The sequence below is a fragment of the Rhagoletis pomonella genome, unplaced genomic scaffold (genome assembly GCF_013731165.1).
Source record: "Rhagoletis pomonella isolate Grant_MI unplaced genomic scaffold, Rhpom_1.0 Rhpom_scaffold_00002, whole genome shotgun sequence".
NCBI lineage: Eukaryota > Metazoa > Arthropoda > Insecta > Diptera > Tephritidae > Rhagoletis > Rhagoletis pomonella.
Genome location: NW_023458556.1, coordinates 114,163,722 through 114,177,582, shown reverse-complemented (window position 1 = coordinate 114,177,582; position 13,861 = coordinate 114,163,722). Strand labels below are relative to the sequence as shown.

Sequence of the window (13,861 nt, the reverse complement as noted above, 5' to 3'; positions counted from 1 at the left end):
GCTGCGTAGTTTAAAGTCGGTCGGCCTATTGCCTTGTATGTGTAACCCCAGCCTGTGGCACATGCAACCAAAACACCTTAGCAACATCCATAAAATCACCAAACTATTAGCAACATTCATAATGTTGCTATACCTTAGCAACAATCAATATGCTGCGTTACTAAGAACCGCAATAAACAGACAAACTGTAAAGCATGTTCGATCTGTTCCCCAAGAGACATTTGAGGACTTTTACTCGGACGTTCACGACCTGACATTTAGACAGGCAAAAAATACCAGAGGACGAACTCGTAAAAATTATAAAGGGGAACCTCAAACCCTATTTAGCCAACCTCACGTTTCCTTCGAAGCTCACGACTGGCGGAGTTGAAACAGGAATTTAAGCGTGCGGAGAAGTTGATCAAAGAGAATAGGTCAAGAGTTAAGGCAATCAGCGAATTACACTCCAATAGTACAGACTGGTCGGAAGATTGGAGTCAAAGGGCGAAATCGAAGTATCTGCGATGAACAAGGAAAGTAGAAACCACCTGTTTCCTTAAAAACATATGCCCAATAACGTCCCACAGCGCGAAGTGATCAAACCTAAAGCTCCACCCTTTAATCCTAATCCTGTTGTGAGTAATACGTCTAATGTTTCCAGTGCAACCATCCAATCCTTTTGCGCATCTCCCTTCCACCTCATGCTGTGCTTTGCTTGCGGAATGCCGGTGGATTTTTATATTAAAAACCCGGCAGAAGCACCAAAAGACAACAAGTGTAAGTCGTCCTTCCATTTAGTGTTTTGCCTGTGGCGGGGATTCCTCTTTCTGCGTTCTCAAACCGGAGGCGGGAAACAAGGCTTTGGAGGAGATGACCGGGGTCTCTGTCCAGAATCGAAATCCGGAAGTGTAGATACGAAATTGAAATCCAAAGTAGAAATTAAAATCCTTAAACGTGAAAATAATCAAAAAGAAAATGAAGCGAAAAATAGTGAATTTAAAGGTATTGAAGAAAGGTTACATAGGCGAAAAATTATAGTAGCAACCATAGTTACCGTGAAAGGCGACAATCGTTTTTTTTGCACAAATCAGTATCAATGGGCATGAAGTGTTAGCGTTGTTGGACTCGGGGGGCATGCGCAAGTTGCTTAGGAAAAGGCGCTATGAAAATTCTAGAAGGTAGAGAAAGTGAGATAACGCGTATCTCCGGCCAAAACATTCGCACAGCGAACGGCGGGGAAACCCCTGTAGATGGGGTAATATAACTCCCAATCCCATGGGATGGTAAAATAAGAAAACTAGAGTTTTTAATAGTGCTAGAGTTGACCCAAGAAGTGTATCTGGGGGTAGATTTTTGGCATGCCTTCAAAATGGATGTTGTAACTAGAGGCGCGAATAATAGTTGTGCCAAGACCGTCTCAGAGCTCGGTCCGCCGAAAGTGACAGCATACGTTAACTCCAGACCAAGATGAGATTCTGGAAAAGACCAAGGCAGTGTTTCCCTCTTTCTCAGTGCTAGGGTTAGGCCGTACAGATGTTGAAGAACACGTAATCGAAGTCGCCAATGAAAATGTGCCCGTGAAACATATTGGTATACGCGGAGTTGGATAGGATGCTAGGTATGGGGGTCATTGAGGAGAGTAACAGCAGCTGGAGCTCTCCTGTCTCACTAGTTATTAAAAGCACGAAAAATAGGCTTTACCTAGACGCTAGAAAGGTAAATGACCGTACCATTAAAGACGCCTACCCTCTGCCACACATTGATGGCATTCTTAGTAGGTTACAAAACACGCGTTTTATATCTGCCATCGACTTAAAAGATGCATTCTGGCAGATACCACTTGAGGAAAAGTCGAGGGAGAAGACCGCATTTACCGTCCCGGGTAGACCCTTGTACCAATTCACGGTAATGCCATTTGGGCTCTGCAACGCCGCGCAACGCATGTCTCGTCTAATGGACAAAGTCATACCGGCTGCTCTTCGTGATTGTGTGTTTGTATACCTAGATGACCTTAGTATGTTCCGTAGATTTTGAATCGCATGTGTCTTTATTGGAAAAGGTCGCTCGGTGTTTACGTGACGCCAAACTAACCATAAACGTCGAAAAGAGCAAATTCTGCTACAGAGAAGTGCGCTACTTGGGATACGTAGTGGGTGACGGCTGTATTCGCACAGATTCCAGCAAGGTAGCAGCTATGAAGGAACTCCCCCAACCAAAAACCCCAAAGCAACTCAGGTGTTTCTTGGGCATGACAGGATGGTATCGGATGTTCATCCATAATTATACGACGATTGCAGCACCACTACACGACTGCTTAACCAAGGACAAGATAAAGAAATTCAATATGACAGACGAGGCAATAACAGCGTTTGAACTATTAAAACAGAGGCCCTTATTATGAGCTGCATTCGATTTTCGATCTTCGCTGGCTATCGAAGATCGAAGATCGAAAGTGAAATTCATATTATGAGCTATGCAAGCGTGTCGAAATTTTCGTTGAGTATCGAATTTTCTGTCGAACAGAATTTTGCTTTCGATGGTGTAGCGAAGTGTTAGAAAATTGTGAAAAATGATTTTGTATATGTTTTCTTACATTTTGGCGGCTAGACACTAATTTTAAACTATTTTTATTAATTTCATGCAGTTCTAACATCGTGAATACTAAACACAAGCTCGAAAGGCTGGTTTTACTTGTGAAAGAAAATCCCAATGCTCTGTTGGCACGATCTCTGAGAACAAAATCGTAGCGCTGTTGATAGTTTTAAAATATTTTAAATAGATTTGGCTCACAAACGCCTCTTTAGATGGTCGGAACTTTTTAATGAATCGGTAGACAAATTTCTTAAATATATTGTATATAAAAATATATTCGAAAGACTAATAAACTTAAATGTTTAAGAGAGCATTTGCTACTCCTGGCCTGTTTACTAAGCTCTCATCCTCTGACGAATCGTTGAACCAGAACTCGTTGTACTCATTTTACCACGTTTTTATAAAATTGCTTTCTTTTTTACTTCATTTTAATTAGAACAAATTTGCATAAATATGTATAAGCACACTATTTAGTTTGCTCGATTTGTAAACAAAGCTTCTCAGCGGTGAAAAATATACTATTGTGAACAACGTAAACGAGCGAAATTCACAATAGCGCTATTCTTCATCGAATGAGCGCCATAATACCAAACGAAAATTCGTTCGCTCAGCACTTTCGACCACAGTCGAAAATCGAATGCAACTCATAATAGGGGCCAGAGTCTTATATCAGCGCCTGTACTAGTAGACCCGGACTTCCACAGACGATTCTACATACAATGTGACGCATCGACTGAAGGGGTTGGGGGCGTACTGTTTCAACTGGACGAGGACGGTAACGAACGACCGATAGCGTATATGTCCGCGAAACTCAACAAGGCCCAAAGGAATTATAGCGTAGCAGAATTGGAATGCTATGCAGCTGTTTTGAGCGTCAAGCGCTTCCGTCCCTACGTTGAAGGGTTACCCTTCACCATCATTACAGATCACGCCAGTCTTAAGTGGCTGATGCAGCAAAAATATTTGAGTGGGCGACTAGCACGATGGAGTCTCAAGCTGCAAGCATTCCATTTCGATATCCAACACCGCAAGGGCACCCAAAATGTGGTGCCAGACACCCTATCACGGATGAATATCGAAGAACTAAAACAAACCGAGAGGCTTCTGGACGTATCGCTAGACTCACCGTACTTTAACTCCGACGAGTACGTGGAATTGAAAGACAATATAACTAAGAACGGTGACAGACTACCGGACCTATGTGTATCAGACGGATTCGTTTTCAAACGGACGCAATTCAACCGGGGGGATGAACTGCAAGAAGACCGTACCTGGAAACTTTGGGTGCCGTCTGGATTGCGTATAGGTTTAGTGCAAGCTGCGCACAGCTCACCCTCAGCAGGTCATGGGGAAATCCTCAAAACACTGTGCGGAATTCGTGAAAAGTATTATTGGCCAGGGATGATCGCTGATGTACAAAAAGCGACAAAAAGTTGCGAAATATATAAAGGTAGCAAATCTCAGAACGTTTTCCGAAAACCGGCGATGGGCAACCAACAAATCACCGAGCGCCCTTTCCAACGTCTATACGTTGACTTTATGGGACCATATCCTCGTACGAAGGAAGGAAATGTGTTTATGTTTGTCTGTTTACATCATTTTTCCAAATTTGTATTTTTAAAACCGATGACGCAAGCAACAACGGCTAAAGCCATTCAATTTCTCGAGCGCGATGTGTTCCACGTTTTTGGAGTACCTGAGTTCATACATTCGGACAATAGCAAGCAGTTTGTGGCACAGACCTTTCGCACATTTCTAGAAAAATATGGTGTCAGGCACATACGAACGGCGTTCTACTCTCCCCAAACAAACGCAGCTGAAAGGGTTAACCGTTGAGTGCTTCAAATTATTAGGTCCTACATCGGGGAAAACCCAAAGAACTGGGACCAACACACAAGCGATGCCGCCTTCGCCCTTAGGAGCGCAGTACATGCCGCGACAGGCAAAACCCCTTACTACGCGGTTTTCGGAATCCCGATGGTACAGCACGGCGCCGCGTACAATGTCCTGCGCAAGTTAGGCTCTGTCAAGGACTCAGACTGTACCGTGGACGTGGGAGTGTACAAGCAACAAATTATAAGAAACAAAATAACGGGAGAACTTAAACGAGCACATACGGCAGGAGAGAAAACGTACAACTTGAGAACAAAAGAGGTAAATTTCGCAGTGGGACAAATGGTATATCGCCGCAATTTCAAGCAGAGTTCACGTGTTGATAATTATAATGCCAAGCTCGCACCAAGACACATCCAGTGCGTAGTCCTACGTACAATAGGAAATTCATTGTATGAATTAGGGGACTCGTCTGGAAAGAAATTAGGCATATACCATGCAAAAGATATTTTCGTTAGGTAACTTCATGTTTTCAGTGTGTTAAGTCCGGGTGTACAACTTCGTGTATACAGCTTAGTGTTTGCTCAATGAGTTTTTTTTTTGTTATGTACTTATTTCCCAATGTTTGATTACGGATAAAGCGTATTTGGGTTAAGCCGGCGATGGGTCGTGGGTCGAGGCCACACATTGGGCACGAGGAACAATAAGGGGAATCAATCAAAACAATAAAAGACAGGATACAGGCGGCGATAGAATTTTTTTTCGCACACGCTCCATGGTGCAGGCACCATCGGCGGATGCGAGCCTGTAACCCCAGCCTGTGGCACATGCAACCAAAACAGCTTAGCAACCTCCATAAAATCACCAAACTATTAGCAACATTCATAATGTTGCTATACCTTAGCAACAATAAATATGCTGCGTTACTAAGAACCGCAATAAACAGACAAACTGTAAAGCATGTTCGATCTACCCCTGCACGTAGAGGTAGTTTTAAGGTTCGTTTGACCAAAATACGGGAAACCATAGGTTCGATCCAACAGGGTGTTAATCCACCAACAGGATCAAAGAAAAGTCGCGGTCCTGTGGGTAACACATGTACGAGTGTCAAAAGTTTAGTAAAAGCAAAAATAAACAAAAGTGTATTTGTTTTCCTTCTTTATAACAAGAAGCGCTAAATATACCGCCACGAGCGGTCCAGCAGTGGTAACAGGTCTCCACCGACCAGGAAGAAGCCCGTTGAAAGATTCTCAGGGTGCTAACCCGAGGGCCAGCGACGGCAGCTTAAAGACGGCAGCAACACTAAGTACGAGGAATCTTACCTCCAACGCATTTTACTGGGCGAAGGTGCATTGCAGCATCCAACGACGTCAGCAACATAGGACACAAGACCGCGTCGTTTCGGCCAAACAAGTGTGAGAAAAAAGGAATGCACGTTATCATTGTTTATAGGTGAAGCAAGAGTTAGGCGAGATGGCGTGCTGAGTTTTCTGCCGTTTGGTGTTGGTGTTGCCTTCGTGGCGACTTAGCAGGCAAAAGGGGATGTTAGACCTAGGCTAACTGACGAACTAAGGACTTAACTGGACTGATAGACTGGCGAACTAAGGTCAGGATTAGGGAACTCCACTTCTATGTTTTGGAGCCAAAGTATGGTTCACGGCTGTTCGTTGTACAGACATATGGGGTGGGACGGCTCCCTCCTGACAGGACTGGTTTTCTACCGCTTTCCTTTTTCCCGCAGTGTTGTCTCTCGTTTCCATTTCCTCTATCCGGCATGAATCTTTTTTTTTTGTTTATGGCTGTGGGCTGAAAGGAACGGCAAGAACCACGACAAGGGCTGACGAGATAAAGCCGGGCTACAACCATGCCGACCCGCCGTGACTTCCAGTCCAGTACAAGCAGTTATATAACATATGTTGCCAGCAGCGTTTCTTTGTCTTTGCCCCAAGTACTGCTGGCTAGCGACTTGAGGACCTTGTTGCGGCTCTGTACTTTGTTGACAATAGCGGTTGCGTGCTCAGAGAAGGAGAGCAGACTGTCGAATGTTACTCGGAGTATTTTGGGGTTATTCACCGTCGGAATTAGTGTATCATCGACGTGAATTCCCAGCGGTAGCCTGACCTCCTTCATCCAGGTGGTGAAGAAGGTCGCAGAGGATTTCGTACGGGAGAGGGCTAGGCACTTTGCAGTGAAGAAGCGAGAAAGCTCGGAGAGATACCCGTTTACTTTCGAACACAAGTTCTCAATTCCATTCCCAGTCGCCATGATCGAGCAATCGTTGGCGTAAGAGACAATCGAGACTCCCTCTGGTGGTTGAGGGAGCTTTGAAATATAAAAGTTGAACAGTAGCGGGGAAAGGACACCACCCTGTTTTATTTTCCTGAGTTTGCTCGATTTGTCTCTAAACATTACCGACGAGTGTCGACCATTCAGATAATTTGCCGACCACCGTTTGAGCCTCTGTGGGAGAGAGGAAGCCTGTATATCTTCTAGTAGCGTGGAATGGCTGACAGTGTCAAATGCCTTTGACAAGTCCAACGCTACTAGAATCGTTCTCACAGGGACGGTTACCTTTGAGGCCACGAGTTATCTGAGTGTTTATGGCGTTAAGTGCTGTTGTTGTACTGTGCACTTTATGGAAACCATTCTGATGCTTCGCTGTGGTCAGGTGGTTCGTGAAATACGGGAGCTGCAGGCCTCAAGTGTCTTCGCTCCCGGGGAAAGGAGTGTTATCGGTCTATACAAATTTCCTTTGTTGGCTGGTTTCCCCGGTTTGAGCAGTGGGACCACTCTCCCCATCTTCCAGATGTCTGGAATGACGAGAGTAGCCATGGACAAGTTGAGGACCTCCGTTAGGTCCGCTACTCCCGCAGGACCCAAATTTTTCAGCAACAGCATGCATATTCCGTCGGGACCCATGGCTTTGGAGGCTTTCGCCTTCCCGATGGCCACCTGAACTTCACCGCAAGTGAAAGCAAGGGGGGCACAAGTTGTTGGCAGTTTGTGCAGCCTTCTGGTCACTCGACGTTTGGTTTTGTCCACCCGAGGATGCAGTATGAACTGCCGTGTAAAATAGCTCGCGCATCGCTCCGTGTCCGACGAAGCATGGTCGCCGAAAGAAATTTCGACTCTGTCGTCGTGCTTCGTCGGATTGGACAGTTACCTCACGGTTGTCCAAAGCTTACTCACACCAGAGGTGAAGTTACAGGTCTTCAGATGCTCTTCCCACTCCTTCCGCTTATGTACGTTTACTAGTTGCCGAATCTCCGCGTTGAGATCCCTGATACGGGGATCTCCGGGATCGGCCTGACGAAGGCTGTCACGCTCATCGGCTAGAACAGCCGCTTCAGCAGGGAAATTTGGAAGTGGGTCCATTATGCATCTTGCCGGTACGAAGCGAGCTGCAGCAGCGGTGATAGCCCTGCGGAACTAACGTTCACCAAGGTGGACGTCAGTTGGTGTGGGGAGCGCAGCGAAGGTGTTTTCAGTAAATTCCGTGAAGCCTTTCCAATCAGCTTTAGAAAAGTTGATATTCGTCCGGTGTTCCGCGGAAGCAAAGTCGGTTGGTTGACTGTTGTTATGTCTGGCGAGCTGCAGCAGCTGCCCCTAATCCTTGTGGGTGCGTCGTCGTTCATTGGGCAGAATGTCGAATCGTCTATCTGCTCAGCCAAGTCAGTTCCCCTACGATCGTTTGACAGGCTTGAGTGCCAAAGATCGTAGTGGGCATTAAAGTCACCATACGGTTTTCACCTCTGAGGAGCGCACCTATATCAGGGTGATATCCTGCTGGGCAGCAGGTGACAGGGGGTATGTACACGTTAAATATTTCGAGCTCAACATCGCCTGACCGGATAGCAATGCCCTGACATTCTAGGGTGTTATCCCTGCGGTCGATGTCTGCTTCAATGAGACGATACTGCACGGTGTGGTGCGTGATGAACGCTAAGCCACCACCATTATCTCGCTCGCGATCTCGACGGTACACGTTGTACCCGGCACAATTCAACAATGTTGAATTGCTGTGCAACTTCGTCTCTTGGACCGCAGCTATCAATATACCATGCCTTCCCATGAAGACGGTTATCTCCTCGATCTTGCTCTGAAGCCCGTTGTAGATAAATTGAAGGAGCTTCATGTGGTTCGGGAGACGTGTGGTAATGCGGGGTGTGAGAGATGTGTGTGGCCTTGACGCCATTGGCTGTGTGCGCTGATGTGGTGGTTGCCGCCTTGCGGTGGTGGTGGTTGGCATCGCAGTTGGGGTTTGCGACCGTACAGCGCAACACGGGCCCTCGAAGTTCCTCGTCCAATCTCGCGTGGTGCGCAGACCTGAACATGCCCTAAAGTGACACCAGCCAATGCAGGTGTTGCACTTGACTGATGTCACATTACGGAATATCCTGGTCTGACATACCGTGCAGATTGTAGGAGGAACCAAGAGTTGTTGGCGGCGACGTGTGGTTGGTGGTGCGGTTGTGTATGTTCTGTGGTCTGTCGTGGTTGTGGTGTGGTCTGTTGTGTTGTTATGTTGTTATGTTGTTGTGCTGTGGTGTTTGTGTGGAGCTGCTCAGGTGGACTGGGGTTAGCCATGGAGGCTGCTCTATTTGAGCAGCAGGGGGCCACAAATGACGTGGTCCACTGCCGATGTGTCCGTAATCCTGAGCAGACTCTGAGGTGACTCCACCCGTCGCAAGCATTGCTCTTGACTGAGGTGGAGTTGTGGTGTAGTCGTCTCTGGCATACACAGCGGGTGTAGGTTTCTGGCCCTGGGTTTGACTCGATGCCAGCCCTGAGCAGAAGAATACGTAGCGAATGTAGCCCTATGGACGAACAACTTCTGAGAGACTTCGCCGACCTAAACGGGGTTAGATCGCCGAAACAACAGCTCTTGGTCGGGTAAAACCCGAATCATTCCGGTACGTAGAACGAACCGGCTGTCGTGGGAATGTCCAATTGTATCTTTCTAGGCGCTACGTTGGTGTTTTAGGTACAATTCCAATCAGCAGCTATTTAGATACTTACATATCGCCGCCTGGATATAAGATTGTCGAATGTTACTTTCGGCGGGTTTTGGGAAATCGGGTTTGACTCAATCGGCCCTATGCTGAATATCGTCATCGTTAGTAAAAGTACTAGCAACCGAAAATGTTTTTTTCGCGTTTGGTTTGAAAGCAAAATAAAGCGTTTTAAATTAAACGTTATAATTGTGTTTATTATAAGTAATTAATATACTAATAACTGACAAGTGCAATATATCGCACGCTAAATAAAAAAACCGGCACAACTCAAAATTTGTCAAAATAAATTTTTTTCCATAAAACAGTTCACAGACCGTATACCCAACGTCCGCGAAAATTTCTTCTTCATCACTATCTTCTTTAACTGGAAAAATACTACTAAAACTTTTTAGTTTTGCTTGCGTCGATTGCGCAGCGTCAACAGTTTTTTGCCTCTCCTGAACATTTAGGATTTTTTGAGTTGTGCCGGTTTTTTGATTTAGTGTGCGATATATGCAAATGTACATACATATGAGGTCACTTCTGCTCTCATGGCCTCATATATGAGCCGTTGATTTTGAAAAAGGCATAAGTCACTTCGAACCTCTTGTGCTAAATGACCGGTTACGTATATCTGAACCCGTCGGTTTTTCGTTCAACTTCATCAATCAAAGGTAGAAGGTTTTGTTGATAGTTTATGACGATAGAGCAGATGCATTCGGTCACAAGTAGCCGGTCATTTAAGTTGTTGTTGTAGCAGCAAATAGTTTTTGGGGGAGTGTTACTGGAGTGACAGTCCTTGGCCAAATATATGGAAATTTGAAAGATCTTCATTAGTTTAGAATTATTGCATTATTAACTCAATTTGTACTAACTTTTTAGTTAAAACTACCCCCCCTATTATGAATTCGTACGATGCACGATAAACGCTTGCATTCTGTTATCCTCTATTACGAATCGATGTTGTCGTATGAAATCTGATGTTGTTGTTGTTGTTGTAGCGGCTACAATACCACCGCCCAGATCGGTTAATATCTCAGTCGTTGTCGTCAAGTTCCACTAACGGCAGCCCTAAGAAGCGCGCAGCCTCAATGGGGTTAGTCCACAGGGACAAAGGATTGTTGGGTTTTCCGGGCATACGAAAAGGTGCTTCGAGTCATGAGGTGTCTCTCCGCATGCCGGACACTCATTCGGCACATCCGCATTTAGTCTGCTCAGGTATGAGTTTAACCTGCTGCAGTAGCCAGAGCGAAGTTGGGCTATCGTGGTTCTTGTCTCCCGAGGCAGATGAAGCTCCGTCTCGTCTATGTCCGGTGGTTGTGTGCCTAGAACGGCATTCACAGGTCTGGAGACTACATAACTCGAGACTGACTCCCTGTGAATGCCGTTCAGGGCCGGTCGATATGCTGACGGGTGCAGAGGTTGTTTATTGAACCTCTTGACTTCGTCCGTCAGTTCGTAGAGATTCCTCCTGACGTGCCTGGGCGCGGGCTCTTCTGCAAGCAGCTGCCCATTCGGGTGACCACGTCTATGGTTTCCGTTCCGACAAGGCACTGCTTGCAGAGCATGGTGTTATGCTCCTTGACCGGGAGCAATTTCGCCTCGTCGTGTAGGTGGTGTTCAGGGGAAATTAGAAGGCATCCAGGCGCTGTCCGTAGTGCGGTGTTTGGTGTCGTCTGCAGCTTCATCCACTGCGTCCTACTAGTCCCCGGCGACCACACTGGTGCTGCGTAATTTAAAACCGGCCGGCCTATTGCCTTGTATGTTGTCAGCAACGTTTCTTTATCTTTGCCCCAAGTACTGCCGCCTAGCGACTTGAGGACCTTGTTGCGGCTCTGTACTTTGTTGACAATAGCGGTTGCGTGCGCAGAGAAGAAGAGCAGACTGTCGAATGTTACTCCGAGTATTTTGAGGTTATTCACCGTCGGAATTGGTGTATCATCGACGTGAATTCCCAGTGGTAGCCTGACCTCCTTCGTCCAGGTGGTGAACAAGGTCACAGAGGATTTCGTAGGGGGTTAGACTCCTTGCAGTGAAGAAGCGAGAAAGCTCGGAGAGATACCCGTTTACTTTCGAACACAAGTCATCAATTCCATTCCCATTCGCCTTGATCGAGACTCCCTCTGGTGGTTGAGGGAGCTTTGAAATGTAAAAGTTAAACAGTAGCGGGGAAAGGACACCACCCTGTGGAACCCCGTTTTATTTTTCAAAGTTTGCTCGATTTGTCTCTAAACATTACCGACGAGCAGTGTTGCCGTTTTGGTACTTTTAACCAATTTTGGTTATTTTTTTCTTGGCTGTGAAGTTGTTAAGATCCTTCCCATTCTGGTTATTTTTAAACATTTGCTGTAGTTTTTTATTTTTTTATACATAGTATAACCAATACATTTATTCTGCTCAATATGGTTATTTAAATAAAGTTATTACTACTAAAATGGCAACTCAAGATTCGACTTATTCCAATAATAATCATGTGTTTAGATATGCAAAAGAACATGTAAATGCGTCTTTAATAAATCGTGGTGAATTAATCGCCAAGTTTTTGAAACGGCCCGGCAGTTACACCATTTCTATGTTCTTTGCACACACCTACATAGTAGGGGTCTTCATCTAAAGTGATAAAGGGATAAATTGTTTATCCGCATTCTTTCATGAAGGCACTTTGGTAAATAATTGCCCAAAATTGTTTATTATTTAACCTATCTGGCTAGTTACGTTTCATTCTTACCTCGTCCATTTTACTAATTTGCTTTTTATGTGTTCGTAGCAAAATCAATCACCTGGCAGTCTGTCAGGGTTGAATTCTGCTGAAATTTATACGTTTATCCATTAAAATCGTTTGATAAAGTTATAAACTTTGGTTAATAGATGTCCATACAAAGTTTTACTGTGCATTTATCAAAATGATAATTTTATCAAGTTGATCAACAGTTTATCACTTTTGATGAAGACCCCTAGTATGTACCTGAAATGACATTTGAATAATACGAGAGTCATTAAGAAGCCGGGAAAAATTATTAGAATTCGGCACAAAATCGGTGCTTCAAGTTAATTTATACGGGCTCATTGCTATGGATAAGTGAACAAAAAATGCACAATTTTGGTTGTATTTTGCATAATATGTATTTTCAAAAAAACTTTTAAATTAGGCTCGTTATAAGACATAGGCCAGCTACACCTGTCGAGGTTGAGGAGAGAAGCCGCAACAGTGGAACCCTCATCAGTGAAACCAAGTGAGAATATTTGGAATGAATGTATTAATTTAACTTATATATGTATGTATTTGTTTTATAATATACAGAATACATAACATACATGGTCCGAATGGTAAGTTTGCTTCGATTTTTCTTTTATTTCTAATTAAATAAATGAAATTAGGTTTTTTGCAGCAATTACCAATAAGGCAGACGGCAACTATTAATAGACTAGCTGATTTGGGTAGACGGTAGTGCACACAGCAACATTTACCCCAAAATTTAGTCAAGCTGCTATTCCACTAAAAAGTATGCTTACATATACATACATATCTTTTAAACTACAAATATGTAGTTGCGTTCCAGATGTTTCACGACGTCTAGGTTTTACAGGATTTGGAGGAAAAGCTTATGGAACACCGTATATACAGTAATAAACCTTTTTGAGTACTCCTCGGGGGGTAAAATCTGATCAGAGTTGATAATGAGAAGAAGCATGAATTTTGCCGATTCAGAGTTGCATACAAATTTACTGTGGTATGAAAGGGAGCAACAACCGTACTATGGCAGAGTGGCACAGGTAATTTTGTAAACAAACACTTCTTATAATTTTAAGAGATAATTGCTATTTATTTTGCAATATTCCGATATCCAGTGTGTATCCAGAGGCAGTGGCAACTGAGCCTCACTAAAATCTACTCATCATGTTGGAGCAGCTCCGGGTAATGGACCATTTAATTCGCTGGCTGAACTTGTGACCACCTTAACCTTCGGAGTCTCCAAGAAAATGCGTGTCCTGAGTTTATACGGTAGCCATTCATAGCAATTACTATTGGATGTGTGTATAATTCATATTTGTGACATTCTATACTTTGATGTTGAGTATTTTTGAGGAGCTCCGGGTAATGGTCGGTCAAACTTGGGTGTGCCTTATGAGCTCTCTGGGCGGATGCGCTGGCAGGCTTTGGAGTCTCTATAACTACAAACCTGTTTTTTTGTTTTGGAATAATGACTGAAATATATTCGGAAATTTAGAATTTTCCTTGATAAATTCACAAAATTGACGGTTTTCATAAAAATATAATCTTACGATGGATATTTTATTGAAGTTTAAAGAAAGACAAGCAATAATTATGTACTTTACTATTGATATTGTTCTCAATTAAGCATTGATATTATATTTAACCTACATTTTGTTCATAAATAACACAATTATATATATACTAGCTTATAACCGCGGGTTTCACCCCGCGCTTTTATGCAAATATG

The 13,861-nt window shown here is 44.2% G+C and overlaps 1 long non-coding RNA gene across 2 annotated transcripts; it reads left to right on the top strand.

Moving 5' to 3' along the window:
• The first annotated feature begins 12,547 nt into the window (after positions 1-12,547).
• On the top strand, positions 12,548-13,380 carry LOC118734849. Of its 2 annotated transcripts, none has more exons than XR_004992463.1 (4): positions 12,548-12,631; positions 12,700-12,725; positions 12,788-12,901; positions 12,959-13,380. It is a non-coding gene; the product is annotated as an uncharacterized LOC118734849 (long non-coding RNA). The 2 variants fall into 2 exon arrangements; XR_004992462.1 differs by having other exon boundaries at positions 12,777-12,901.
• The last annotated feature ends 481 nt before the right edge of the window (positions 13,381-13,861 follow it).